The sequence below is a fragment of the Typopeltis vanoorti genome, chromosome 8, assembly GCF_054136105.1.
Source record: "Typopeltis vanoorti isolate ZY-2024b chromosome 8, IOZ_Tvanoo_1.0, whole genome shotgun sequence".
Classification (NCBI taxonomy): Eukaryota; Metazoa; Arthropoda; class Arachnida; order Uropygi; family Thelyphonidae; genus Typopeltis; species Typopeltis vanoorti.
Genome location: NC_143556.1, coordinates 147,832,098 through 147,849,028, shown reverse-complemented (window position 1 = coordinate 147,849,028; position 16,931 = coordinate 147,832,098). Strand labels below are relative to the sequence as shown.

General features: G+C 37.7%; 1 protein-coding gene across 2 annotated transcripts in view; it reads right to left on the bottom strand.

Moving 5' to 3' along the window:
* LOC150104416 (solute carrier family 2, facilitated glucose transporter member 1-like) overlaps positions 1–16,931 on the bottom strand; it is a 454,614-nt gene that overhangs the window by 316,006 nt on the left and 121,677 nt on the right. The window lies entirely within an intron of this gene.

Below are 16,931 nucleotides of genomic sequence, written 5' to 3'. Positions count from 1 at the left end.
CCTTATCATGGGAAGGACAAAAATCTAAACCAAACTGGTTTCTATCTTTATAGAAGTCTCATCAGTAGAAGCCAGATTCAACAAGATATCAATGATTAAATAATGCAGAAGTCATACATTTCCCATATACAACTAGTAAAAAGGTGTATAACATTATAAATTTACAAAAACGTTTATGGGTGGAAGTTACATAAAAAATATCTCAAAAATATATTACAGACTTTTTTAATCATAAGTATATATGACAGTTTCTTTCTCTGTTTTATGGAGTTTTAGCACAATTAGATACTAAGATTACAATACATCACATCCATCAAGACATAATATTATAAAAAAATAATGAAACTACACCATCTTCTATACCTTAATACATTTCTTATTTTTATATTCTCATTCAAATGCCACTCATAATTAAAAAATAAGATAAGGAAAACTTGAATAAAACCTGTTCTGAGAAAGCTTACTTCCATCCTTTTGATGTGTCCGAATATTTCAACTTTCTTATATCAATATCCTTAAGGAGTCTTAAAGTTCCACTGATCTTTTCTAGCATGCACCCATCCATTTGTCTACCTTTCAGTATATGATATTCTAGGGAATTGACAGTGCCTTTGACCTGGCTTGCTTTTCAATGCAAGTCAGGGAATGGAAGGAAGGTAAGATAGTACCATTGCATAAGGGTGTAGCAGACTGGAAATGTCTAATTATAGACCAGTTTGTATGTCATCAGTAGTTGTTAAGATCTTGGAGAAATTAGTTAGTGACCGTATACAACATTGGGCAGATGAGGGTAATGTTATCTGTGAGAGTGAACAGGGATTTGTGAGGGGGAGCTCATGTTTTAGTAATATGCTAGCCTTTTATAATAAAGTTACAAGAGCAGTAGATGAGGGGAAAGGCATATACTGCTATTTTCTTGGATTTAGCAAAGGCATTTGACAGGGTGCAACATGATAAGCTGATATTTAAGTTGCAGCACATAAGTTTGGATGTCAGGTTGGTCAACTGGATTCAAAATTGGCTGTCCGATAGTTATCAGAGAGTTGTGTATGGTGGGGCAGTTTCAAGGAGGCAGAGGGTAACAAGTGGGGTCCCACAGGGCTCAGTACTGGGACCTATATTGTTTAACCTTTATATCAATGACATTGTCCATGGATTGCAAGGGGATATGCAGTTGTTTGTGGATGATGCAAAGCTGGAAAGGGTTATTAGTAATAGTGAAGATGTGGCAGCCCTGCAAGAGGATTTGAATAAGCTAGATAAATGGGCAAATGAATGGGGGTTTCAGTTTAATGCAGCAAAATGTTAGATCTTGAGGTTTGGGACACATCGATGGGATGCTGCATACTCTATGGGAGGAGTTAAACTGGAGGAAGTAGTGGAGACAAGAGATCTGGGGGTTGATGATTGTTAGAAACCTGAAATTTAGGGGACATATTGCAAAGGTAGTGAAGGTAACACAGAGGATTGCTGCAATAATGAGAAAGACACTGACCTGCAGAGATAAAAGGGTTATCATTCTGTTGTATAAGACTCTGATCAGACCACACTTAGACTATTGTTCTCAGATCTGGTCCCCAGGATTTGAAGGGAATAAATTAACTGTGGAAAGGGTACAAAGGCAGATAATAAATATGGTGTCAGGACTGTACAATATTAGTTATGAGGATCGGCTGAGGGAGTGTGGACTGCAGAGTTTGGTGGATAGAAGGAGGAGGGGTGATATGATTGAGACCTTTAAACTGTTGAGAGGTGGTTACAGGGTTGACAGTGGGGAGTTATTTCGCTTGGTTGAACAGTGAGAAGGAGTTATGACAAGGGGCCATCCCTGGAAGTTATGAAAGAAAACTGTGAGCAAGAGCGTGAGGAGTGATTTCTTTGCATGGAGGGTGGTTGAACCATGGAATGCATTGCCTGATAGAGTGGTGAGAGCGAGAATGGTCAATGCGTTTAAGGAGTGGTATGATAGACTGTTTCCTAGGAGGGACCTCCCTCGATGAGTCTTGATAGACTTGTGTTTCTTAGAAAGGACCTCCCACGATGAGTCTTTTGACTCCATGGAGGCCTGAATAATAATAATATCCTCAACAACCCTTCTGTAACATCACATATCAAAAACAGCTATCATTGTCCTGTCATACTTCTTTAGGTACCAAGTCTCACATCCATAAGTCACTGTTAGAAAAACAGCTGAATCCAACATCCTAAACTTTGTTCCCATGGAAACAGATCGATCCATCCTTCCAGATTTTAAACAAGTCTGATTGTTGTTTTAGCCATTCCTAATCTTCTTCTGACATCTTCTGAACAGTAATTCATCAAATTAATATTGGATCCCAGGTACCTTGAACTTGCTTACTTTCTCAATTCTTTCTCTATTAAGGTACACTTGAGAACCATAATCTTGCATTACAATTGCATAAAGTTAGAAATATATATAAAAGATAAATCAAATTTGTCTTCACGTTTGTCCTTAATAATACATTGGAGAATCTTCTTCTTCTTCTTCTTCGCGTTATTCCCACTCCCATGCAGGGTCCGCGTGTTACTTAGATGCGACTACTTGTTAGTACTACTCCCAACCGACCCGTCGCCTGGTCTGCCGCTGGGGAGGGATATATTTTTGACTGTAGAGGTGTATGTTCACAGGGCCGGTTTGCCTGTTTGCGGGATGAAAAACGCCAGATAAACTGGCGGAAAAAACCCTACTGACCGCACCCAAGACCGGCTAACTTGGCTATGCCTGAGGAAGATCCTCAAATTCCTCACGTCTACAACGGGAATCGAACTTGGGACACTCCTTCCCCAGTCATATGGTTGCGAAGCGCAAAGCCACTAGGCTAGTATTCTCCAATGTATTAATAATACATTGGAGAATACTGATTAATAAATAAGAATATAAATAAATAATTATATATACAGTTGTGCAATTCAGTTTTCTGGGGGAAAAAAGTATAAAATGTTTGGGACACTGAATGTATCACTAATTATGTCCAAATGTATTGTTATTAGGCTTAACAAGTCTGCCTCTTATTACTATAATGAGGACAGACAACTAAAATGCCATCTAATTGCTTACACATATGAGGATCATCACTTATCAGTAAAAATTATTATTACAAGAGTATCTCCAGGGAGTTACAAGGCTTATTACTATTCCCTAAGCAAAAAATAAGGTCTGCACACCCTCACTAACCACATTCTTACACAACTTCCAGGGGGGTGACTTCTAGTTCTGCCTGTATTCATCATGTATAGAAAAATTTCATTTGTGCTGATCTTATAGAACCCTTTTAATACCTGATAAGTTTCTATCATATCTCATCTTTTCCACAGGGAGCATTCCATCGACCTGTCACCAGCTTAGTCACTTTTCTCTAAATCCTTTCCACCACTTCCCAATATCAAGAAATCCAGGTGACCAAATCTGTGCACAGTAGTTAGGATGTAACCAAATCATAGTCTTATAAAGAGGAACAATAACCTCCTTTCTTTCCTTCTTAATCTGTTTTTCAACTTTCAAGTAATCTTTTCAGCAATTTTATCCACTTTTGAAATATACCCTTGGAACCTCAACTCTCTGTCCACAATTACCCCAAAGTTCATAGCCTCATTAATTTCTTGCAATCCAGCACCATCAATGTAATACATAGTATGTAACCTTTTCAACCCAAAGTTCATCATAACCTTATGTTTTGCAATATTAAACTGATAATCATTATCCATTGCCCAAAATGCCAATTTATTTAAATAATTTAAATAGTTCTCCTTAATGGTATCTCTACCTTCACACAGTAAGGAGGCTTGCATACACCAATGATCTCAAGAGCAATGCTACTGGTAGGGCCTCACTAGCTGGACATGTAGAGAGGTAAGGGCCAGACAAAGAAATATCCAGGTCTTCCAGTTTAGGGATATTGCACAAGGCTAGTTGCCTTACCAAGTAAGGTTCAACAACTCAGCTGCTTCAACTGGAAAATTAATTCATTTAAAATGTAGCTATGTGGAATGTGCAAAGCATAACAACAAAGAAATTAAAATTACAAAACAATTAAATCCTGAAAATATTAATATAGCCATGATAACAAAAACAAAAAAGAAATTAAAGAGAACAACGATATAGATGGTTTTATTATGTTATATAGTTGAGTGGACCAACACATCAGAGCTTCCCGTGGAGTGGCCATTTTAATCAATAATAAATGGAAAAAAGAATATAAAAGTACAATTTTGTAAATGATTGAATTATAACAGTTAAATTAAAAACAAATAGAAGCTACTACTTAAATATCATGGGAGTATATTCCCCCGAAAAGGATAGAAAAGAGGATTCTGGACAATTTTATGGAATTACAAAAGCAGTTAAATAAATATAAGAAAAATGACTACATATTAATATCAGGAGATCTTAATGCTAGTGTTGCAATAATTCAGTCCCAAATGCCTTAGGAAAATATAGAGATCTTTGCATGAATAACAATGGACAAGAACTATTAAACTTCTGTACTTTCAATAATTTTAAAATATAAATAATACTTGGAATGGCAGAAGAATGAGATCGATAATTGTTTATATCATTACTAATCAGAAACTAGCTCCAAATGTAAGAGATGTACTTGTTTACAGAGGAAATGAAATTTTTTCAGATCATTACTTAGTAGTTTCTAAAAAAAAAAAAAAAAAAAACTAACAAAATGGAGAAAGAGAGTAAATCAAAAAAAAAAAAATGTAAAAAAGTATATCTATCTAAAGAAGAAAACATTACAATGCTATATCAATCACACTTAACAGATTACCTAATAGAAGCTAAAATCAATGAAGATATAGAAGAATGGAAAACTTTATTAAAAATAATTCATAAAGCAGCCTCTAAAACTACTTGAAAAGAAATATAAAATATTAAAAAGAAAAACATTAAAAATTTGAAATACAGACATAGAAAATGCAAAAGAAAAACAAATGGCATACAAACCATTCCTTCAAAAACATACGAAGATAACAGAAGAAATTAACAAAAACAAAAGAAAATAGCTAAAACCTTTCTACAGAAAGCTCACCAAGATTCCTGGAACAGATTTATTAATAAAATAAAAGACATAGATGGAAGACAACATATAGCCTACAAAATATGGAGGAAACTAAACAATGAAGAAAGACAACACAAATCGACATAATACAAGAGAAACAATGGACAGAATATTATAAGAATTTATGGTATGACTCAAATTTAATAACAGAAAATAATAATGAAGAAATCAGTAGTGACATTAGAAGAACTAAAATAAGAAATAAAGATATCAAAAAAATAAACCAGATTACATGTCATAATTACAGAGCTATGGAAATAAGGCAGAGAATATTTACAATACAAGTTCTTAAAATTAATAAATAATTGTTGAAGGAAATGTGAGGTGCCATTAGATTGGTCAAAAGCTAGGGTCATATCTGTATTTAAGAAAGGAGACAGATGATTTTGGAATAATATAAATAACAACAAATTATAAAAATAATAGGAATAATACTTGGGATGACAACAAGCAAGTTTATCTGTTAGATAGATATGAGGAGTATGTGAGCAAAAGATCAGTGGTAATAGGGAAAAAATGACGACTGGGAAAAGGAGAATGTAACATTGGATATCAAGATGTTGTTGAGAAAGATAAAAGATAACAGTGCAATAGGAAAGGTAGTCAGTGTGTTGCCCAGATATAAAAAACATGTGATGACATGAAGCAGAGAGCAAGAATGAAATGTTAGCAGAAATGTGTGAAGAGAAAGGAGTGCAGTTTGTTAATGTGTGGAATGAGTTTGAAGGACGAAATGAACTGTATAAGAGTGATGGACTCCATTTGAATGGTGTTCACACAAGTCATTTGGAAAGACTGCTGTTGGAAGGAAGAGTAATGAGTGAAGACAATGAATCTGAGACAGTAAGAAGCAATCTGAAAGAGCAGAACAATCCTTTAACAATCATTTACCAATTTGCACATCTGTCATATCACTCCTCTTCCTCCTAAACACTAGACTCTGCAAATTGCATCTTCTCAACCGTTTCTCATATTCAACATTCCAGAGATCAGAAACTACCTTAGTCAGTCACCTCTGCACCCTTTCCAACATCTCTTTGTCCTTTTGAAAACCAGATGACCAAATCTGCACACAGTAGTCCTTTTGTGGCCTAATCGAGCCTTATACAATGGAACAAGAATCTCTTAATTTCTACAAGTCAGTGTCCTCCACATCATTCCCAGAATTCATTGTGTTGTCCTCACAATTTGGCAATGTGTCCTTTAAATTTTAAATCCTTATCCACCATCACCCCAAGAACTCTAATTTCCTCCACCTCCAACAATATATCCCCACCAAGCATAAATTCTACATCCTATCTTTCTTTCTCAAATTTTAAAACCTTACATTTTGCAACATTGAACTGGCATCCCCACTTCCATGTCCATTCACTCAGTCTATTCAAGTCTTCTTTGAAGGCTACACAATCTGCTCCACTCCTCATAATTCATCCCAACTTTGAATCATCTGCAAACAACTGAACATCCCCATTCATGTCTTCCTCAATATCATTAATTTATCAATTTCAATTATCACTACTAATATCAATTATCATTTTGCAAATATAAAAATCACAAGGTGAGTATGAAGCATGCTATGTAGTCAGCCTGGTTGGCTGAGTGGTTAGCATATCTGCTCTCCAGCCAAAAGGTTGCGGATTCGAATCCTGCTGTGGGCATGGATGTTTCTGATTGTCTGTGAAAATACTAGTGGTGGTGGTGGGCAGTGGATGATGATGCAGCTCAATATACTTGGTGGACAGTTATGGTTATGGATATAATATCAATAGTAATAGTTAAGGATAATAATACAGATTTCAGTCTACTGTTGTGTCGGAAAAAGTGCAAAGTCATCCTTTTTCTGACCCAACATAAGGTAACGTCAGAAGGTGTGGATAAGGACATACTTATGCCTCCAGATGGAAAATGTACATATTAATGACCTAAGAACATGTATATAATCAGTTTTGTAGATATTAAGTAATGTTAGAGAAGCCCATAACTTAAAGAGAGAATGCTTGTGAATTATTTAAGATAGGAAATTCATGTAAAATGGCCAAAAAAGATGTATATAAGTTGATTTGTAAACAGTATTAGGCCATGTCAAAGACAGTTCAGAGCCATGGTAACCAATCGGCTGCTGCTGTATGCATGACGACACCACCAAGTGAGGGCGCTGTTTTGTGGTATAGGTTTCGGCACGGAATTCAATCGGTCTCTTTTTCTTCGTCTGTTCCTGTGTTCCTGAGAGGGAGAGCTGAGTAGCTGTGAAGCTTGCCACCGTGCGCAGCAAGTATTTCCCCTTGCTGTAACGTGCCACGTGGATCGTAGCTACAACTGAAATGCTGCCAGTGTTCCAGAAGAAAGGGCCGCTGGTGAACCTACGCCAGTGTATAAGTCAGTGAAAGAGTGTTCCTTTCGAGCAGAATAAAAGAATTGTGGAGATGACATTCAAGCATATACGGTGAGGAGATCCGAATATCTAGCTATGAAGGTCCCAAATAACAACCAGATAGAGCAAGAACGGTAAGCTGAAACCTTTTGTATTTAAGATAGAGTAACCAGAGAGGAATAAGGAACAACGTTGAGAAAATAGCCAAATTCCATTTTGCGCTTAAAGAACTGTCTTCCTTTTGGACATTTTGTCTTCATCTAAGGAACAAGCGGCATCTTAAGCTCGAGCTGAGCTGGAAACCGAGGCTTCGGACTGTTTATATAAAAAGGGGAATTTACGTTATTATGTTGAGTTTAAACTTTGAATGCTAACTAAGATTTTGAAAAAGGGGGGAAAGATTGAACACAAGAAAGAGTGTTACCTCATGTAAAGATTTGTTAGACAAAGCACGTCTGATATAATCCATGCCAGGGTTGCAGAATAAGCCTGCATATATATGTAATTTTCTATGTATAATAACTGAGCAACTTAGTAGAAATTAACAGAGTCTGAGTGTAGATATATCTGGAAGAGTATGATCTTGATAGTATAAGAAATTGTAGAATAGAAACCTTTTGGATGTGTTAACTTAAGAAAGGGGGGGACTCAGACTCTTTAGAATTGAAAGTTTGACTGAAGTGAATCTCTATGTTTTAGCCAGAATAAATGTATTTTTATGTTTAAACCAAATGAGTCTGTCACGTTTCTGTGGATTGAATTACTGCTTGTAAAAATCACGAACCATGCATTAGAGGGAATCCATTAGTAATTAAAGAAACGGGACCACGACTGCAAACCTTTTGATCCCTGCATTTCCTTTCTTGAAATTTAAGATTGTATATCAGAACTCAGTTGCCAGCTAGCGCAGTCATAAAATAATTATAAATTTGTCGGCAAACGAAATAACTGATAATAACATAGGAAAATATAGAGACATAACACTATACTTCAACCCTGAAAAATGCTTGAATTGAAATCTTTGAAAATGCCGGCTTGGTTGGCCGAGTGGTAAGTGTATCCGCTCTCCAGCCAAAAGCTGCGGGTTCGAATCCAAATGGATGTTTGTGATTGTCTGTGAAAATGCTAGTAGTGGTGATGGTGGGTGGTAGATGACATTGCTGTAGTTGCGGTTCATTGTAGTTGATTGACTGAGTGATGGAGACAGAGAGCTGTAGAATAGGTACCCTGCCTTGATGAGTCTTTGGACTCCCTGGAGGTGTCATGTAATAATAATAATAATATGTATGGATTGCTTCATCCCAAATTTCAAACCTTACATTCATCAACATTAGCATTTGCTTTTATTTGCTTATCCCCATTCAAATCTTCTCCAATATCATTAACATACAAGTTATTATTATTATTATTATTATTCCGGGCAACTTCAAGGAGTCAACAAACTCATCGAGGGAGGCCCTATCATCATGTCAAGAACAACTATTCAACATTCACACAGTATCTATCATACCTCGCCTTGAACGCGCACACACACAACAGACTCTGGCAACTTATTCCACTCATTCACCACTCTCCAAGTAAAAAACCTAGCTCTAACACCCCTGCTAACCACATTCTTGCCCAGCTTCCATGTATGGCCCCTAGTCCTCCCACCACCAGTCCTATTCTCAAAAATATCTTCTGGATTAATCTTATAGAAACCCTTCAGTAATTTGAATGTCTCAATCATATCACCCCTTTCCCACCTATCGACCAATTTTTACAACCCACAAATCTTCAACCTGCTCTCATAAAGTTCATTCCACAGACCTGCTATCATCTTGGTCACTTGTCTCTGGATCCCCTCCACCTCCTCCCCATCAAGAAGAAACCCTGGTGCCCATATCTGGGCACAGTAGTCTAGATGGGGTCTTAACAAGGCTCGATACAGAGGAACAATAACTTGTTTGTCTCTGCTTGTTAAAGTATTTTTCAGAAGCCAAGTGATTTGATGAGCTGATTTGGCCACTTTTGCAATGTGATCCCTAAACTTTAATTCCCTATCCAGCAACACTCCCAAATCCCTGGCCTCATCAATCTCCTGGAGTATGGTTCCACCAATGTAATATACTGCTGCTAATCTTTTCACCTCAAAATGCTTAACTTTACACTTTGCCACATTAAATTGATATCCATTTTGCCTAGCCCAATCCTCCAAACTATCCAAATCATCCTGAAAAATTTTGACATCCTGTGCACTCACAATTGCTCTACCCAATTTTACATCATCAGCAAACAAGTCAACACTTCCTCTCAGATCCTTTCCTATATCATTAATGAACAAATTGAAAAGTAGTGGTCCAAGAACAGAACTCTGTGGCACAGCACTACTCACAGGCCGTCTTTTGGACTCAACTCCTGAATAAACCACTCTCTGGTATCTCTCCATCAACCACCCTCCTATCCATCTCACTAACCCTATATCCATCCCCATCTGCTCCAGTTTACTGATTAGAGTTTCATGTGGTCCAGTAGAATCACTGTAAACCCATTACCCTTATCCAGTTCAGCCATCACTGTGTTATAAAACGTGAGCAAGTTACTGAGGCATGATCTACCCTTCACAAACCATGTTGTCCCCCAAACAATATCCAATTTTCATCTATCCAAACCTGTATTCTTCTCTTGACTAATTTCTCCAAGACCTTGACAACGATTCCTGATATGCTAATCGGTCAGTAATTTACAACAGCAGTCTTGGAACCTCCTTCATGCAGTGGAACTATTTTCCCATCTTTCCACCCCCCCTCAGGACTAACCCATACCCGAGACTTAAATTAAACAAAATGGTCAAGGGTACTGACATTTCTTTAGCCGCTTCACATATGACACGAGCTGGTATACCATCCAATCCCACAGATGTATTGACATTGAGGTTTTGCAATAAACTACTCACCTCCACTTCATTCACCACAATTCCTGTATAATCTAATGGTTCATTCATTTCTGCAATGTCACCACCTGGATGATATATTCTTGCAAAGTGCTTGCTCAGTAACTTAACTATATCAACTGATTCGGTTACCTCCCTACCATCAGCATTCTTTAAAATCATTCTGCCATATACATTTTCTCTTTTACTTGCAACATATCGAAAAAACTGTTTAGGGTTCTCTTTAGCCTGCATGGCCAATGTTCTTTCGTAATCCTTTTTTGCTTTTCTTACCACACTCGTTATCCTTCTGGCCTGCGCTTTATACCATTTGCCTTTCTCCTTAAATTCCCTCCATAGTTGTTTCTTTTTTTGCAGCTCAAGCTTAATGGTGTTATTCATCAATTTAACCCCTACTTGATTTATTATTCGGACTCTACGTATACAGTCAGCCATTGCTTCATGCAAGCACTTCTTAACTACCTCCCATGCACTATCAACTTCTAGTCCTTGCAGTTGTACATGCCATGGCACTGAACCAATCAAACTCCCAAGCTTGTCATACTTACCAACCTGATAATTCCACATGTACCCTGTCTTAATTGTAAATTCCACACCTTTAGCCACCTCCCAAGTCAAGACCCTATGATCACTCTCACCAATTGGTGGCAATGTGGTCATATTAGTTACAGTCAAATCCTCAGACAATTACTAGGTCAAGCACTCTCTGACCCCTAGTATTTTCTATTACATGCTGTCACAGATAGTTATCCCTTAATAACCGCATAAAATCCAATTCCTTCCTCCCGTGTGTCCTCTCCTCACTCCAATCAATGCTACTATTGTTGAAATCTCCCATAATAATTACCCTCCTTCCACTCATTTCTTCTATTTGCTTGTGCATACTATCTCCACCATCTTTTCCATCACCTGGTCTGTAGCAGCACCCAATTGTATATTTTGTTCTGCTAGCCACAATCTCACACCAAATGGCCTCAAATGTGCCCTTTTCTCTATCCTGCAATTCAACTTCTATTCTCCTTGGCTGCAGCTCATCAGCTATCATCAACAATACTCCTCTCCCCATTTTATACTCCCTGTCATTCCTGACACACTATACCCATCACATTCAATCCCACTAGCTTTTATCATCTACAGTCAGCCATGTTTCACTAATGCCAATAACCTGTGGTCTGGAAGTGCCAACCAAGGCCAAAAATTCTTCCTTCTTGTTCCTAATACTCTTAACATTAGTGTACATGAATTGCAGACCCCCGTTAGCCCCATCCCTACCTTGATGCCTTATACTAACTATCCCATTCTGATTTTTGTCCTCATTCGCTCAGGCATATTATACTCATTCATACACTCAAGTGTCTCCCTAAGGTCTGCATATCTACTCCCCCCCCCCGTTAATAAATCTAGTTTCCCTGACTATGCACATCCACTTCATTCAACAAAACTTTTTCAAGTCTCCTTACACCGAATCCATTCAAATGCAAACCATCCATCTTATATAGATCCCTTCGCCCATCGAACTCACTCCACACGTCCACAAAATCCACACCACTCGGCATGCATAACTCACGCATAAAGTCATTTGCAACTATGGCCCTCCTTCTAAACACTTCACTGTCATACCGTGGCAAAAGACTAATCATCCTAACTCTCTCACTCTTTTCTTTTGCTACCTCAAACAATTCATTCAGTTCCTCTATCATTTCCATTTTATCTCCTTTCAAATCATTCTTACCTGCCACAACTATCATTTCTTTCACCCTTTCCTTTTGCTCTCTAAATAACTCACTTACGTCCTTGATGGTCGCGCCAGGTTGGTACAATTTTGTCAAATCCTCTACTAACACACCTCATACTAACAAATCTCCATACAGCACTCACTCCTTCATTTTGTTTACGTTCACAATCATACTGTTATTTTTCCTATCATACTTTTTATTATTGGCTGGTACACTCAGTAGACATTTGTGCATACACTCTAGCTGCTGCTTTGCTCTATGTATCGCTCTGCTCAACAACGTGATCTCATTCATTGCATCTATCTCATCTTTTTTAAAATCTGTTAAGCCATTAATTTGTTCTGTATTAATACCATCATTCACACTTTCTACATTCACGTCCTCACAGTTCTCTGTTACAACCTCGCAATTTCTTATCATATTGCTATTTTCTTCATTCTGAAATTTGACAAAAATATCACATTCACAACCTGAAATACACTTTAATTGCTCATTTTCCTTACATTTTCTACATACATTCACTTCATTATCATCATCTAACCATACTCCAACTGCTCTCCGCAAAGCGGACATTTTGCAGATAGTACACTGGATAATCTCCTTTATATTACAGCTATTGAACAAAGAGGACAAACCATTATTACTAGCCGCAAATTTTCCTTCTTACGGGAGCCATGTGCTCCCGTATATCGTATTTTATCAAATTAATAATTGAAACACCAAAAACACACAAACAGACACACTAAGATATGCGCAAAGCAAACAAAACTACGTAATATTCAAGCAAAATTATCGATGATAACTTAAAATAACACTTATCTTATCAGGAGCTCTCAACAAACACTACAGACCACGATAAACTCTAAAACAGACCCCTGAAGCATACCACTAGTAACTTTCCTTTTCCTGGATATCGCTCCCCCCCATATACAACTTGCTGATACCTAAGAGTCATTATCTGATCCAACGCACTAGTCTAATTTTCAATGCCATCTGCTCAAGTTTGACCATAAACTTATCATGTGGTTATCTATCAAAAGCCTTTGCAAAATTTAAGTATACTACTGTGTATCTGATCTCCTTTGTTCAATGATGCTGTCACTTTATTGTAATAACTAAGTAGATCACTACAACATGACATCCCTTTAGCAAATCCATGCTGTAAAGCACTGTTGTCAAAGGAATTCTGGATCCTGGTTCTCAACAGCCTTTCCAACATTTTAACCACAACAACTGACACACAGATAGGCCTATAATTTGATGCTTAAGTTCTGTTGCCTCCTTTATGAAGAAGCACAATCTTGCCTTCAAGTTGATCTAGTTCAAGACTCATATTAAACATATATGTCAACGCAGATGCTGACTCACTTGCACATTCCTTCAAAATACATGGTGATATATTATCAAGTCCCACAGCCTTATTAACTTTACGTTTGCTCAATTCTGCATGTACTTCTTGCTTCCTTACAGTCAGTCTGTCCTCATTATCATCTGCTCTCAAACTCTCCATGATGTTACATTCACAAGAACAAAAATCTTTTATGAACTACTCATTACAAAACTCAACTATAGCCTCTGCAGCAGTTGCTCTTATACCATTGAAAGAGGGCACTCGTGAATCAGCAGTGTGTAAGAAGTGCCCCAGATTCAGATAAGTTATTCTTGAAATAATTAATTGTATATGAGTGATTGTTTGAGTAAGATCTGCTATAAAAATTGTGCACTACTAGTATTATTAGTGTGTGGGATATTTTGCTTAAACTTGATTACAAATTCATTGTTTTTGGCCCTTAGAGTAGTAACCGGCAGAGGAAGGATGCGGCTGCTTTGTCAGTGCACGACTTTAACTTAGACTTGAGTCCTTGCGTGAAGCGCGAGGTGTGTCATGTGTATTCTTTTGATTACATAGATGGTTTGTGGACATTCAGGGCTGATGGAAGGAGGGTGTGTGCGAAGTGTGAGCTAAACAAGGATTTGATGAGTGCTAATATGAATTTGATGACAAAAAGTGTTAGTAGTGAGAATGTCGCGGGAAGAATTGAGTGCTCGTTTGAAAGAGAACCATGGTGTGAAAGAAAGGCAAAAAATTGTAAAGAAAGCACTGAAAAACAAAATGAGTGATTTGAAAACCATAATGGATGGTAAAAAAAACAAAAGTGAGACAAATGCTGTGGAAAGAAACAAAATTGACAGAACGAAAGAAACTGGAAAGAGTGTGACAAAAGTATCAAAAGTGGGAAAAATGGAAAGAATGAATGAAAGCGAAAGTCAGACGCATGGACTGAAAGTACAGAAACTCAAAAGGACGAATAAGAGTGAAGGTGTGAAGTAGGAGTCGAGGGTTCGAAAATGAGAGAGATTGAATGATAGAGAGAATGTGACACGAGATTTGAAAGTTGAATTTGGTTGGATGAGGCAAGAAATGAAATGGATGTGGAGTGAAATTAAGAAAATTTGGGTGAAAACGATTAAAACAAATCAATTAGGTGCGAAAGAGTTAATGAAAGGCAATCGACTATTGTATGCAGACTACATTATTAAAGGTGTGCTGGATGATAGGATGCACAAGGTATGTTTTCCAGGCCGGAAAATGAGTAAAGTGAGTGAGGCATTGGATATGAGGAGGGAGCGAGCAAAAGAGTTTATGGTTTTAATAGGTACAAATGATTTGGCAGAGAACAAAGAGCACATCAGAATGGATATCATGAGCCTGCTTAGATGGATAAAAGAGAATAGTATGACAGGAAGGGTAGTAAGCGTGTTGCCTAGGTCTGACTGTTTTGAGATGAAGTGGAGAGCAAGGAATACGAATGATATGTTGGCTGAAATGTGTGAAGAGGGGGGAGTACAGTTTGTTAATGTGTGGAATGAGTTTGAAGGATGAAGTGAACTGTATGGGAATGATGGACTGCATTTGAGTGGTTATGGTGTGAGTTGCTTGGAGAGACTACTGCTGGAAAGTAGAGAAGTGAATAGAGAGAATGAATCAGATCAAGTGGGAAGTGCTGTAGAAGAGCAGGAGAGAGATTGAAGAGGTGGTTATTAATGGGGAAGTGAGTGGCATGAGTATAGAAAATAAGAGAATGGGTGTGCAAGAGGAACAGGAAAATGGTGAGATTCAGGGTGGACAGGGGTATACAGTATGAGAAAGGTGGATGCTCCAAGAGGATATGAGAGCAAGTGTGGACAGGAAAGGAATGGCATCAAGAGGAAACAGTTGGAATTGAAGAGGGTTCTAAAATGAATAAGCAGAAAGGGAAATGGCCCCAGTCGAGCATGGAGACATCACATCAAATGAGTGATATCATTCGAACTAGCTGTAGATCCAGGGATGAGCTATTGTGTTTATATACAAATGCTAGAAGTGTAAGAAACAAGGCAGATGAAATGGTTGCACTAATTGAGTCAGTTCACCCAAAAATTGTTGGAATAAATGAGACATAGTTAGATGAAGACGACATCCTGACAGGAATAGAGATGGAAGGATCTGATGTGTTTCGTTAAAAAGGGAGGATGGGAGTACTATTGATGATAGAGAAAGAGTTATGTCCATATAAAGTAGAGATGCAAAGAGGGAAATAGTGCCAGTGGTTTTGAGCCGGTATGGTGTGAAATAGAGGCGAATGGAATGAAATACTTGTTTGGATGTTGTTATAGACCAGAGGGTTATGAAATATATAATCAAATTAGCCAAGGAAATAAGAAAAGAGTGATCATTATGGTCAATTTTAATTATGGCAATATAGAATGGAATGATAAGATAGCAACTGAAAATAAAGAAAATGAGTTCCTTCAGTTTTTGAGGGATAACTACCTCAGACAGTATGTAACAGAGAGCACACGAGGATTGAGCGTCTTGGATTTGGTCATCTCATCAGAAGATGTAATTATAAATGAAGTGTCAAATCATCCACCAATTGGTGAGAGTAACCATGAGGTGATTACCTGAGTGGTTGCCAGTAGTGTGAGGACCTCTGTAAGAAAAGGGAATATGTGGAACTACAAGGGGGTGGGTGATTATGAAGGGCTCAGGAGAAAGCTTGCAAGTGTAGCATAGAATGAGAAGTTAGCTGGAAAATAGATCAACGCAGCTTGGGGGATTTTCAAAAACTATCTAGTAGATGCAATGTCTAAATGTATTCCAAGGGTGAGAAGGTTAAACAAGGTAGGTAAGAAATAATGAGTAAAGATATTAAGCATGTGATACAGAGAAAAGGGCATTATGGAGGTAGCATAAGAGACGTGGAAATAATCAATTCCATAAGGTCTACAAAGACCAGGCAAGACAGGTGACTTGGTTGGTGAGGGTAGTAAAGAGAGGTATGAACAGCAGTTAGCTAATGAAGCCAAAAAGAATCCCAAGGAGTTCTTTCAATATGTAGCCAGCAAAAGAAAGAAGGATTATGGAAGGATGACATTGATAGGAGAAAATGGTACAAAGACAGTTGTTGCAGAAGGTGTGGTGTAGATACATAATAAGCAGTTTATGATGGGGAAGATTTATGATTGAGAGCAGTTTATGATGGGGAAAGATAGAGTGATTGTAAGTGAGAAAGAGGTGTATGAGGAGTTGAGCAAACTAGATGTCAACATTGCTGTGGGACTTGATAATATATCACAACATGTATTCTGAATGAATGTGTCTGGGGGTTGATGCCGTACTTGACATATTTTTTAATACAAGTCTTGCACTCAGTCAAGTTCCTAAGGAGTGGATGGAGGACAAGATTGTGCCACATCATAAAGTAGGTCATGGAACTCAAGCATCAAACTATAGGCCTATCTGTGTCTCAGGTGTTGTAGTT